At 47.1% G+C, this 14,279-nt stretch overlaps 1 protein-coding gene across 1 annotated transcript in view; it reads left to right on the forward strand.

Annotated features, from left to right (window-relative positions):
* Positions 1-14,279, forward strand: part of GRB10 (growth factor receptor bound protein 10) — a 582,611-nt gene that overhangs the window by 108,830 nt on the left and 459,502 nt on the right. The window lies entirely within an intron of this gene.

The raw sequence follows: 14,279 nt of genomic DNA on the forward strand, positions 1-14,279 counted from the left end.
ACAGGTTTATTCAACAGTTTGGGGCTCCAGGTGACTGCACCTGTCCGAGCCAGTCCCTTGTGGCAACCAAACTGACTCGCCTTTTCTTTTTCTTTTTAGGACCTGCAACTGCATGAACCAAAACCGCTGTAGGCACATTTTAGCCTCTTTTCTTCACTGTAAATAGTTTCACATTTTTTTCTACTTTAAAAGAAAACATTTTTTTCTTAAAAATACGTGAGTAGGGTTGGGAAGTTGTGCCCCCGTCCTGAAGAAGGAACACCAGTTCCGAAACATGTCGACGCACACCAGAGGTAGTGTCCATAATAAAGACAACTGACCTCACTTTGCACTTCTTTTTAATAGCACCAGCTAGGGGTCTAGAATAAAGTTTTTTCTTAGAACCCACTAGCCAGGTACTTTTTAATTTCTCACCACACCCTTCACTCACATTTCCCAATATCCCGTCACTTGCACTAAACACACACCACACATAGTCAACTTCGACAGTGCTCCCGCGTAGTCGCTGGTCGCAGCACGCCGCATCCCTCTAGTCGGATGCGAAGACCCCGATGATGAAGCATGACACCAAGGGGCCTGTTGGTGTGTTAGAGGTATTTTTCACAACACTGAGTGTCCCCCATCCCTGAGGTGTGCACTCTGAGTAGGATTCATCTTGCTGTGCCCATTGCTGCAGGACGTTGGGATCAAAGAGATACTTTGGAAATTCAGATGGTCGGTGAGTGATACAGAGCTAGCTGAACCACTCAGCCTGACAGCGGCCTCCCAAGACGGCACCTGAGAGTAACCAAGATCCAGTATGGCGCACAACGGACCGACATAGCGGTGTTCAATAGTTAAACGGAGCGACATAGCATTGAATAAAAAATACTCTAGAGAAGAAGCAACACATTTACGTTTGTCCCGTGATTTCAACGCGGTGCAGTGTGGTCCTCTTCCACATGGGAGAGCGGCCCATTACAGATTTCTTGAAGCACGGTGGTAATTACGAGGAAACTTTTACATCGTGAGCCACAGAGCTATTTAGCTGCTTAAAAATCAGAAGAAAAACCTTGGAAATAATTCATGGATAGTCAGTTGGAGTGCACAGACTATGACGGATTTCTATTAGCCCTTGTCCTGATGAGGCCCGTAAGCCAGGGGCTGAAGTGCGTCCACACTTATAAGAAGACACCAGCCAAAAAAAATCTACGTTGTATAAATAAAATCAATAAGGATTACTATAATTAGAGAGGTTGAAAGAATATAGACCTTTTTGGCTTCTTTTCATTCTGTTTGGTAGATCTTGTTTTATAGGAGTGCTTGGCTTTGTTTATAAAGGATCCTTCTTTCCAAAATTTGGGCTAGAACATATGAAAAATTAAAAAAAAAACGTTAATGTGTATATATAGATGTGTGTGAAAAGTGATGTACATATGTGTTTGTTTTAGTATATAATTATGGGTTTGAGAACCAAAAAACCCTTTACTAATTAATGAGAAAATAAAAGAGCAGTTAAAAATTTGTCAAAAAGGGGATGGGGGTCACACACCACTCACCAGCGGGATCGCCCCTAAGGACTATGGTCAGTGTAGTTCTGTATTCCGCGATGTATCTTTCTTCGCCATCCCTGGACACGTGTTTCGGGGTATTTACCCCTCAGCAGGGAATAGGCCATCTTATCTCCTAGGGTTGCCGGTGGCTGCCAAATATTGGCAGGTCTAGTACCACACGGGCGCGCGGGTGCGGGGTCCCAGGCTCGTCAGCCCGCTTAAATATTTCAAAAAGGGGGTGGGGTCGCACACCACTCACTCACCAGCGGGATCGCCCCTAAGGACTATGGTCAGTGTAGGTCTGTATTCCGCGATGTATCTTTCTTCGCCATCCCTGGACACGTGTTTCGGGGTATTTACCCCTCATCAGCAGGGAATAGGCCATCTTCTTATCTTCTGGGGTTGCCGGTGGCTGCCAAATATTGCCAGGTCTAGTACCACACGGGCGCGCGGGGTCCCAGGCTCGTCAGCCCGCTTAAATATTTCAAAAAGGGGGTGGGGTCGCACACCACTCACTCACCAGTGGTGTGCGACCCCACCCCCTTTTTGAATAGTTAAAAATTTGTGTTTTGTTATTTAGTTTGGCCTTGGAGGTTTAGAAATGAGAGAGAATTTATTTACAGATGTGATTATCTTAACACAGGAAGGGATAATTCATTTCTCTCGCCCTTTGGCAATAGATTGTTGTCAATTATTCCCTAGGCATCATTTTTTTGTATACTATGAGAGTAACCAAGAGCCACCTACCGCCTCCAGTTCACTAGACTCCTTAGGCACTTGTAGTACAATAATAGTTGGGGTGCTGTTACAGTGAGTGTTGAGATTAGACGGTGCTTCTGAGTGGGCCGGTGCACCTGGTGGCCCCCACAGCCTGGTGCTGGTATTTTTTGGCATAGTGAACTGTTTACTCAAGATGATCAACACATTCCTAGACATCACTTTAATACTACTTGTGAGGCCCGAAGGGGGGGCAGCTTGACCACCAGCGCTTGCCTTCCTGTGCTCCCACTAAACCTGGGAGCACACAATGGCAATGAATCCACCTGTAGCACACAAGACCTGGTAGCACATACTTTTAATTCCTACAGCAGTAATGGCTCTCATATGGAGGTAAACCAGTACCAACAAAACTAATTTTGACCCCATACTATCATTCTCCGGGTTTGCATTACGTCTTAAATAGATCTAATTTGCTGAGTCTGTTGGAAAAAGAATTTTTTTTTTTACCTAATGTAACCTCGAAGACATATTGGAAGGCTAATTGAAATCCTTGGTCACCAGCAAGAGCTGAAGGGAATCGACAATGCTAGAGTCTTCATTAGCGGCAGAAATTCGAACTAGTGAGTAGACTTTTGAGAATTGGCGATAGAGCTCATAAAACCAGCAGTCTACAAATACCCTCATCCATTGAGGACTTCAGGGGATCAGCCAAGCTCAGATGCACACACTTACAGTTCTTAGAGGCCAGAAACTCTCGACTTTACAATAAACTGCTAATATCATGCTCCTAATCCAGTCAAAAAGGTCCAGCATGGAGTATAGCCCTAGTGAGCACATAGCCAGCTCCAATCATTTCTATGCTTTGATCGGTGTCGTCCACACTTTCAAGCAAGATCTAAAATCATTCCTAGCCCATACAGTGACCGGCACCAGGTAAACTTTAAAAGGAAACCAACCATAAATATGATATGGAACATGGTGGGGTTATTAAAGCTACCCTAACCTCCAGACAAATTGTCATTCATTCACACAGATCTCCTCTGTTTCCAGGAAACCTGAGCAGTAACCCCTAACACCCCCCCCCCCCCCCCCCTCCCCTCACAAGCTTCGGATTTTATGGAATGGAACGCTATACATTCAAATAGATTTAGAAGACCTTCAGATGGCCTCCCAATCTATGCATCTTCAGGAGTGGATTTGAACACCAAACCCCTCGAAAGCCACAGTGACATGTTCTAGTTCGCAACAGTGGACGGAATGTGCATACATGGCCAGCCCCTGAGGACCTTGATGAATAATGCATATTTTAATAGCTCTGGTGCTAATCTTGCAAATCTGCTGCTCCAATTCTGCGATTCTCTCGAATCTGTGCTCTGTGGAAATATAATCCATTAAGTCATTGGTGATTTCAGTCACTGACACTCGGGAGCTGCTCAATCCTATCCGGAGGCAGCGAGCAGCATCACCAATCCGCTCATCATACTTCAACAATCAGTTTAAAATCTATCCATTACTATATGGAAAGAACCCAATTTGCAACAAAATTCCACGAGTAATTTAAGGGAATCCACACTTTAGATTCTGTATTCAACCCAGCTAAAATCTTAAAGGCCCTGGAGAATTTTGAGCTCGTGTTCCGAGAACGATGACTTTCCTTTTTGTTAGTATCTCTAAAGGTTAATGCCAAAAGGTTTGGAAACCTTAGGAGTGTTGCTGACTCAATAAGGGAAGGAAACAGGCACCTAATAGAAAGGATGAATTGGGGTGAACTGAACCAGCGTAAACTCAAAACATGGAAATCCTCCAGAGGTCAGTTTATCAAGATAATGAATGGAGAACGCCTTGCAACAGTGGGCCCAATCCTTCATGAAATACACAAAGTGTTCACAAATTTCCCACTTTTTATAGAACACTTGACAATTTCTCACAGAAAAAAAAATGGCAAATACATCAGCCAGGAAACAGATTCGCAGATTTCAATAATCCTGCCGAAAAGAATGTGGAAACCGTGGTGGCTCCTTCGCTAAGGAGCAGGAGCAATGCCCCACTGCTCGCAGAGCAGAAAAAAATAAAAAGATAACCTTGTTAATATTTTTTTTTTTCTGCTGGGCTCTGTTGGGGTCACTGGGGAGGAGAGGTTTGAACACCCCAAGTGTGCATAACTTCTTGGCCGGCCGTCTTTGCCCAGCCAAACAGTCATTCGCACTTTGCATGGTCCCCACCAGACTGTAATGCACAGCCTGGTGAGGAACAGGAAAAGGCCCTCCGCCCCTGTGTGAGCGCCGAACCATGGTTCTCAGACCATTCCCAATGCTGCATTGCAGCATTGTCAATTGGCTATGGGGAGCCTGGCTGCTTCCTGGCCTGGACGTCGCCTGGAAGATAAGCAGTGAGATGGCGGCCGTTTTTAAAGATCCTGTTTTTTCCCCCAATTTTTTAAAAATCTGTATATCCGCTATGCCATCCTGGTTCCCTGCCAGCCGCCACTGAAAAGCAAGGGAATATCTAAACTAAATTGTGCATCCTATATAAACAACCTAAGCTGATAGTATAGGGAGCAATATGGAAGCAGGTGGGAATTGAATGGATACGAGAACACCCCTTAATGGGCAAATTGGGGCATGCAGAGCTATGCAGATATCTTAAGAATAAAACAAGTCCCCCCAAAGCTAGAATTAATTCCGTCACGGAACCGCAGTCGACCACTTCGTCAACCTTGTATCGGATGTCTCAAGTACCAGTCTGGAGGTCCAAGACTCTGGGGTGGGGATCACAAATATTGTTTCCATATTCCTGAAAGAGTGGCTGGAATGTCTGGCCCAGGTGGAATACCTGCCATGGTCTTTAAAGTAGGCATGGGCGGAAAATCCGTTCCGCTCGCGGATTTTGCGGATTTTCGGGAAATCCGCAATCCGCGAGATTTGCGAATTTCCTGCAAAATCCGCGAGCAGCGGATTTTGCTCGCACTGCTCGCACTGTTCGCGTGAGTTCGCGCCCCGCGAATAAGTGCGAAATTGCAGAAAGTAACTACTTACCAGGTTCAAAAGTTCAGGCACATCATTAGTAGCCATTTCCTGTAGTGCTTCCTGAGGGGCCCCTCCAGAGTTCAGTTGCCAGTTGAAACTATTATGTGACCCTGCTCTGAACCTCAGAATAGTTACACATATGCCACAAAGGTCATGAATTACAGCTAAGGGAGACAAGCAGGAGCCAGGCTGGAAGTTAAAATCCATTAATCAGCCCCTAATTCATTATTGTCAGTTGGGGCAGGGCAGGTGTTGTAACTAATTTTGCAACAATGAAAGCACTTAGCAAGTGCAAAAGATCACTAATCAGGGCGCACTAAGGAAGCAGGTGCCAGCTAAAAAAATATTCTGTGACACATTAATCAGCCCCAAATTAATTCAGGTCACTTGAGGCAGGGAAGGTGTGCTTTGCTTTGCCGAAAATAATGTACACTGGACAACCAGAGGGTGTGGTGATGAAACAGAGGGTGGCATGGGTGGGCCAGAGGGTGGCATGAGTAGTCAGAGAGTGGCAGTGGTGACAGAGAGTGGCAGTGATGAAGAAGAGTGTCCCAAACAGGTTGGACACGTAGAAACAACAAGTTCGCAAAACTTGCGACCCGACAGGTAAGTTCGCAATTTGCGAAAGTGTACAAAACCCTCGCGAACTGGCAGAAACACGGGCGAACACAAAAAAAAAAAATAATTCGCGGGAATTCGCGGATTTTGCGGATTGCGAATCCGCAAATCCGCAAAATTCGCGAACGCGAGATCCGCAAAATTCGCTCATGCTTACTTTAAAGAAGTTCCAGATCTGTTTCTGGCTATCCTTACCTTGCTCTATCAATCCTGTTTATTGATCAATCAAATCCCAGAGAGATGTCCAATTTAGTCTCAAATCGGCTACCTCCTCCTCGAGTAACTTGAATGCTCGAAAGACTTTGCGAGAGTACAAGAAGAGTAACTTGGTCACCCAGCTGCTGTTGCAGTGCTGCTTGAGACCACTAAGAAAACGGTGGTAAATGTCCGTACCCACAGGAGACATCCCTGCTTGCCACAAACTTTTTGCAATATTGCATACTGCCTGTCATTTTAGTTATTTACTGTACTGAAGGGGTTTCCTTCCAGAAAACAAGAGGTGCTGTAAGAACCTTCAACAGAAGTCAGGTTGTTGCTTTCAAATACATCTGGAAGGTCACTCTTGGCTTCCTTCGGCACAAGCAGCTTTTCACTGTACCAAGAGGCCTGACTTATGAAAAGAGGAAACTAGAATATTTTACCTTTCGAGATTGCCTGCCCGCCGACAAACCAAGGACATCACACTTTGAGTCGTTTTGGGGGCAGAACTAGTGATTGAGAGCTGTTATGTTTTTTTATGCACCAAGCAAAATACAGCTGCATTGGTATAGGTGGGAATGTAACTACATTGAATGCATAAATGAATTAGCAAACTATCAATTTTTTTCTGCGCTCCAAAATCAATCCACATAGACCTGGCAAGGCTAGGGCATGCCCATTTAACTTGCATTGTACAGGTGTTTGAAATTTGGGACAGGGTGTGCAAAGAAAGGTTTACTGTCTGTAAATGAAGATTGGAATGTAACATTCCTTCTAATCCTACGGTTTACAGTTAACTGCTTGGCTGTGTTTGGTCTTTACTGTGTAAAAGTAAACAGACACTCAAAGCTCAAATGAGAAAAATTGCTTGCTAGTATGAAAAATTACTCCAGTACGTGTTGCCATATCGCTGGACCAGAGATTTACTTACCCCTGATCAATTGGAGCACGTAATCCTAAACTGTGTATTTTGGTATTGCACTGAATGGAGGAAAGCACATGTGATGTGGTACAGTGAAAACTATGGATGGGCACTAATGAACAAGTGCCTGGCTTTTCTTATGGTAAGAATATTAGACTTTGAACAAGATATGGTAAGCTAGGATAACCTGGTTTACTACACTAATTTGTGCAGTTTCGCATTGTTGTGCCAACTTTAGAACAAGGCGATGCTTACTAGAACAGCTAGGCTAAATTTGCATTGTACAACATTGACTAACACAGTGATACTCAAAAGTACGGCCTGGGGGCTGCATGCGGCCCACCTGACCTTTTACATGCGATCCTCTGGCCAACAGCAGCATGAAGATTAACAAGCATTTACAATGCAATGGTTTCGCCTTTGGAAAAGTTTGAGCTATTGGCTTTGTAAATGACAAAATTTGTATTTATGTGTTCGTTTTGAAAACAGATAAATAAATGGCATTGTCATTTACATTGCCATTAGCTTAATCTCTCGCAAATGTGACACCTATTGTACCCTACGGACGAGCTCAGCAGACAGCAATTACTACCACAGACACACCCAGAGCCAGCCACACAGACACACCCAGAGCCACACACACCCAGAGCCACACACACACACACACCCAGAGCCACACACACACCCACCCAGAGCCAAACCTAAAAATTAAATCAAATCATGGTGAGCAACACAGGATGGAGCAGAATGTGGCCCAGAGCAATTAACAGTGCCCGAGATGAATTCCGGCATTTCACTCATCGCGTTTTTGTTTTCCTTTGTACCAAACTCTTACACATACACACCAGACTGACTGCATAAATAAACAGTGATGAAAATGCAGTGGTTAAACAAGTTTGCCGCAGTAATCAGTGTGAATTATAGCACGGGGTTGACAAATAGGCTAAAGTTTATAAAACTGGCATCAGTGAAATAGGAGTGCCTGTTTATAGCGCTGCGTGAAAGCAGGCCTGTCACAGCAGGAGCTAACAAGTTAATTATTCAACGTTTGTCAGCGCCCACCTATGCTGGAGTGGGCGAGGACAGCTGCGGGCAGACCAACAGCAGGGTTTTGTTTGTAAACGGCGGGGTCTGGTCTGCAGGATTATTCTGCAAGGAGAGGCGGGCGGGGAACTGGAATCCAGCGCCTACGGGTCGGAACGCCGGCTTCCAAGTGGGCAGATGTGAGGGGCGGGAAGGACCGTCCCACTTCACATTTTCTGAAGGGCGAACCCCCCTTGCGCCCCCACTCTATTTGTCCGGGCTCCAGGTTGCAAGCAGTTGGGTGCAGCCTTGCCGGCCACCGAAGTGGTCCCGGAAGCCCACCTGAGGCGAGATCAGCAGATGTAAGCCCTCCTGCACCAACCACAGCCCGAGCACGGAGACCCTACAGCGGCACTCCCCGGAGACCCCAGGAGGCTGGGCCCGCCGGGGAGATGCAGCTGTGCTTTTCGAATAAAGTACCAGGCACCTTGCACTGCAGGAAACTCATGCAGTCTCACCTCGGAGGCCACCAAATGCACCCTAAACTTCACGGTCTGCCTGGGAGGCACGCAATAGACATCACGTGGCCCCGTCAAACTCACCTCCCCTCGGGCACCACGCACAAACATGGCAGAGACCACCACCACTGAACCCCCCGCTTCACTGTAAGCGACACAGCTGCGCCCTGGGGCTCGAGCCATGCACAGATGTGCACTGTCCCATCATTAGGGCCGTGTTATGCAAGAACTCACACACACTGAACACCCTGACACGATGTTGCCACAGATCTGTAAAAGTGCTAAGAGGAGGACCTTCAAAAGGCCTGTTCTTCACACAAGAGACTGACAGACTGGGGACAACAAACGGAAGACTTGTTTTTAGTTTACCCGTTTTTCCTTTGTGTAAATCTGCACGCCTGCTTTAAATGGTAGTGACCCACATTATACATCTTATACTAAGGCGCAGCAGAGCACCGTCCCATGCAGTGTCCCTGAAGAGAATAGATACAAACAATGTGCAATAGTAACAAACTTTGACGTGTGAATTACACCCGCTGCCCACGACAGCCCGAGCAGGCAGTTGCACTGCACTGAATGTATGTTGTGAATACAGCACACCACCTCAAAGGCGTTTCTGGAATTCTGCCTTTAGGAACTTCCTGAATTTTGACTTGAAGACTGAGTGTAGGTGCTTTCTCGAGGAAGAGAGGGCATTTTACGTGAAACTACAGGCGCCGGGTTGGTTCCAGAACACAAACTGTCCCCGCTGAACAGTGTCGCCAGAATTCCCAGAAGGTGACGCAGATTACCAAACAATGTTCTCTCGCCTGGGGCTTCCTCCGGGCCGAGAGCACACGAGGGTGTGCTGGCTTTACCTTTCGCACTCACAAAGCCACCAGACACGTATGCAGCAGAAAAGACACAAAGGCTACACGAATATTGTTAGACGATGATGGAAACCCAGAGTCTTACAGAGCGCAGGCGCCAGCATAATACTCTCCTGTTTGTCCCTTACTGTGAGTCGGGGAGCCTCACGGGGGGGGGGGGGGGGCAGGCACCGGCAATGTGCTTCGCGCCCCCTCCGCTCGCTTCTGAAGGCCGCTCCTCTCGCTGCAGGGCTCCCTCCGGTCACGGGGGCCCTGCAGTCCAGCTGCCATCACTCTTCCTCCTCTTCTCCCCGGGCCTGGCGGTGATTACCCGGCACTTCGGAGATTCCCTCGGCGAGGACGGGGTCGAACGGCTGACTCGGCTTCCGGATCCTCGCTGGGGCGGCTCAACTGCTGCGGCCCAATCCGGTCGCGGCTCCTGCGTCGAGCCTCCATACACGCCCAGCTTCTGCGGGCAGGGCATCGAATCAGAGCGCGGCTCTCGGGACAGGCCTACTGCAAACGGCCAATCAGAGTGCGCCTCCTGTCAACAGAGGACCAATCCGGTCGCGGCCCCTTCGTTTCTCTCGCTTCAGCTTCTGATCACTTTCAGGCCCCCGGGCCGCAGCGGTGAGAACACGGGGCAATGCCGGGTGGGCACCGGCTCTTCAGTTAGTTAGCAATCGAGGTGGCCACTCGATCGGGCCATAACAGGACAGCGAGGAGGGGGGAGGGGGGACGGCGGGAGGAGGGACACAAGGCAGGACAGCAGCAACGGGACAGGCCTACTGCAAACGGCCAATCCGAGCGTGCCTCCTGTCAACAGAGGACCAATCAGGTCGCGGCCCCTTCGTTTCTCTCGCTTCAGCTTCTGATCACTTTCAGGCCCCCGGGCCGCAGCGGTGAGAACACGGGGCAATGCCGGGTGGGCACCGTCTCTTCAGTTAGTTAACAATCGAGGTGGCCACTCGATCGGGCCATAACAGGACAGCGAGGAGGGGGGAGGGGGGACGGCGGGAGGAGGGACACAAGGCAGGACAGCAGCAAGCACGGCCCGGCCGGACCAGATTCGGGGGCGTTCCCGGCTTTTGGCTGACGTAGCCAAAAGCCAAAGATTCTCGGGAACGCCCCCGAATCTGGTCCGGCCATGACGGACGCCTCTCTGTTCCAATGGCTAGCCTCCATTTATGGAGCTAGCCAATGGGACAGGGGGGCGTATTCCAGAGTCACTACTGAAATCAAGAGATTTCTCTGGAGGCGGAGCTTACAGCTCCGTCCCCCAGCGAAACCTAAAAACGTGCTAAATAAGCAGACAATCTCTTATCTAAAGGTTAGTTTTCCTTAAAGAAAGACCCTGTGGTTGTCCTACACTGCCTTACTTTTGGAACACCTTAATTTTTAAAGACGTGAAGCAAAAGTGATACACGTTTTGAATTTTGAAAAGATTATCATTGTATTTTATTATCATGCAGAACACTTTCACCTTAGTACTCGGATTAGATCCGTGCATTGAAGTGTATTTTATTTTTAAGTGGGTTTTCAAACATTAATTTAGAAACGGCATTTCACATCCCTCTGGCTCCCATGACGACCATGCCAATAGTGAACTAAGAGGCAAGTCAGTTATGTGCACACTTTAGATGGCCAGGGGTACTATTCAACATAAACAAGATTAAAGCTTATTAATTCAAACACAGGAGAGGGTTTTGTTTAGCGCACATCCTGAAGTAGTGTATTTCAAGGTCCTCTTATGTGATAATTGAGCAGATATCAGTCGGTCTGTGAAAATGTGTCCAAAATATAGAGCATTTTAGTGGCATGTAAAGCTAAAGCACAGCTAAGTGCGGGGTGCCCACGTTTGGAGACACCAAAAAGTAAGATGTCTCCAAGTACATACAGTGTCCATATTTCACAGTGCACAGGTTTCAGTTTAAGCGTATATAAACTCACATAATCAAGTCTGGAGAGACTGCCTTCAAAAACTTTGTATGTAACAGTTACTGTAATCTTATCAAATTTCAAGCGTCTAACCTGTTCGTCTACAGGGCCCATGTTTCATTTTTAAGCATATGTAAATGCATGAAAATGAGATCGGCAAGTCTGCTTTCAGAGTCTTGTTGTACAGCAGTACCTGTCATCTGCAAGTGCGTTTTAAGCGCATGCAACTGCATACGTAAAAATTGTGAAAGACTGAGAGAGCGCCTTGCTAAACCAGAATAAGCAAGACAAATGATACAAAACCATGTCCATGGGCTTTAAATCCTCTCACTTTGAAGTTGGAGAAAGAAAAGTAAGCGGGCGCCCTAGGAAATCAGCGCCAGGTATTTCACCACTATATTTGAATGCACAGCAAAATTGAAGGAGATGAGAACAGGATTTACAGGCCTGTTTACAGAAACTGCTTCAAGCGAGTTCAAACACAAGCGCTCGTGTTAGGTGTTCTTTAACTCAAATGAGTAGACTATAAAACAGTTGCTAAAATGGGACTTGTGGATGGATAGTAGTAATTTGTCCATTTGCTCTGAAAGGGCTAAACGCAGGAGGTGTGATGCATGCATACTGTGGACATATTGGGGGGGGGGGGGGCGGAAAGAATAGAAGAGCCACGATGGAGCCAGCAAATGGGAAGCCTATGGGTAGGCTGAAGCCCACAAAGTATATAACATGTCTGTTCGAGACTGCGAATGCGCGGTCTAGAGCCAAGAACTAAAAAGGAGGGAAAGTGAAAAAACAATTGTCTCGAATCACATAATTTGCGGAAGTTGGGATTTAATCCAAGGTTTTCTGGTTTCAATTGTGCAATTCAACCACTAGAGGTATATGCTTTGATTTCCCCTACACCTGCGTGCCTCCCCCCGCCCCCCCTTTATTTATTTGAAAAGTTTTATAAAGCATCAGAGCGTTGTACAAAGTGGCGAAAGAACGAATAAACAAACACAGTGGAACAAATGATGTAGTTAAACACACTGTCAAGCAATGGGGGGGAACCATCCAGGTCTGGAGGGCTCAGTACAGTTTTAGAAGTTAAATAGAACGAGATAACAAGTGAACAGAAAAGCAAAAAATGTATTAAACAAACAATATAAAAAATATCGCATCCGTAGAGAGAGGGGGCTTGAGCAGGAAAACTGGTTAATGCTGTTAATGTTCACTCAAGATTAGCCAATTGACTTGTTTCTCGAAAGATGTAGTGGATGGGTTGGATCTGATCTCTGGAGGAAGAGTATTCCAAGTTCTTGGAGCAAAACTACTGAAAGCGCGATTTCATGTTCTTTTCTTTTTGAATTTGGAAGGTTTCAAAAGTAGGTTGGATGAACATCTTAAGTACGGACATGAGCCAGATAGTTCAAGCTTTTTAGCCTAATAAACTTGGGTGTTGTAATGATGGCTTTATGTGTCAAGCAAGCTATCTTGAAACGTATTCTAGCTTCGATAGACAGCCAATTTAGTTGAATAAGGTCAGGGGTGAAGTGGTCATGCTTTCTGGAGCCTGTGATGAGCCTGTCCAATGCTTTTAGAGGGGCTCTGAGTGGGGCCGAACTAGCTTTAGGTAGCCCAGCAAGGGTCACCAAACCAGATTCCAGATGAGTTAACCAGGGATTGAACTGCAGGTCTGACGTTCTCAGGTGGAATGAAAGGCTTGACTTTCTTAAGGGTGTTGAGCTGAAAATCAGCACCCCTAATAGTTGCACTGATGTGCGCTTGCATATTTAGGTATTCGCCAAGGTAAACCTAACTATTTAGCAGAGTCAACCATACGAGGGGAGCAGTTAAGAGCAGTGAGTTGTTTAAGCTAGTTCAGGGTAGGTGCAGAGTGGTTGCAGTCAGGGTTGGATTGGGATTAAAAATCTCCCTGGGGACGCAAAAATAAGTGGCCCACGTTTGCATATTGCCTTTCCATAAAACACTGCTTCAGCAAAAATTTGTAAAAAAAAAACTAGGGGGGGGGGGGGTATAAAGATGCATGAATTCGTTTACACTGGTAAAATACATCTGAAAATAAGTGACGCTACTTTTGCTCAGGCCCCCTGCCCCCGCTTAATATGCATATGTAAATGCGAGAGAAAAGGAGCAACACCTCTGCCTGTTGATAAAAGGGAGGTACTGGATGCCCACCTTCCTCCAGAAAGGCCACTCTGGCACCTTCTGGTCAGCTGGTGGCATCCGAAAAAAGCAGAAACCGCCCAAATCAGCCCCTTCAGGCTGCTAAAAAAGTTGCCCACAGCTGGAATTCGGGTACCGGCCCCTCTCGCATTGCCCGAGTGCCCACGTTACCAATCCGACCCTGGTTGCAGTGAGCAATCGGAAGGAATTCTGTTTTGAGAGTATTTAACAAAAGATGGTTGAGGGCTAGCCATTGTTGAGTTTGTAAGAGTGTATCTTTTAACCCTTTCGCTGCGGCGGCTATTCCGCTGCAGTGCTAAGGGGCGGGGGGTCCGCGCGGTGCTCCGACGCTGGTGACCCCTCTGGTGAGCTGTGTTTGTGACGGAACGGTTCCGTCATGGCCCCGTCCGCTCAATAGAACGCGCCGTGCAGGTGCGAAATCAGCGGCGAGTGGGCCGTGACGGAACCGTTCCGTCACCAGCACAGCCCACCTGAGGGGCGTGACGGAACAGTTCAGTCACCAGAGTGGGAGAGGTTAGCGTTTTTATGTCCCGGGAGATGAGATCTTCAAGTACAGTTGCGTGTCATCTGCTTACATGTGGTAATGATTGTTAGAAAGGTTCAGAATATCAAAGTGGTTCCATAAAATGGTTGAAAAGAGTGGGCGAAAGTGCAGAGCCTTGAGTAACTCCAATCGTGACCCCTCCCCGATCCTCCTGACTTCCACCTGGCTGGCATCACTGCAGCCCTCTCACATACGAGCCAAAATG

The sequence above is a fragment of the Lissotriton vulgaris genome, chromosome 4_1 (genome assembly GCF_964263255.1).
Source record: "Lissotriton vulgaris chromosome 4_1, aLisVul1.2, whole genome shotgun sequence".
Lineage (NCBI taxonomy): Eukaryota > Metazoa > Chordata > Amphibia > Caudata > Salamandridae > Lissotriton > Lissotriton vulgaris.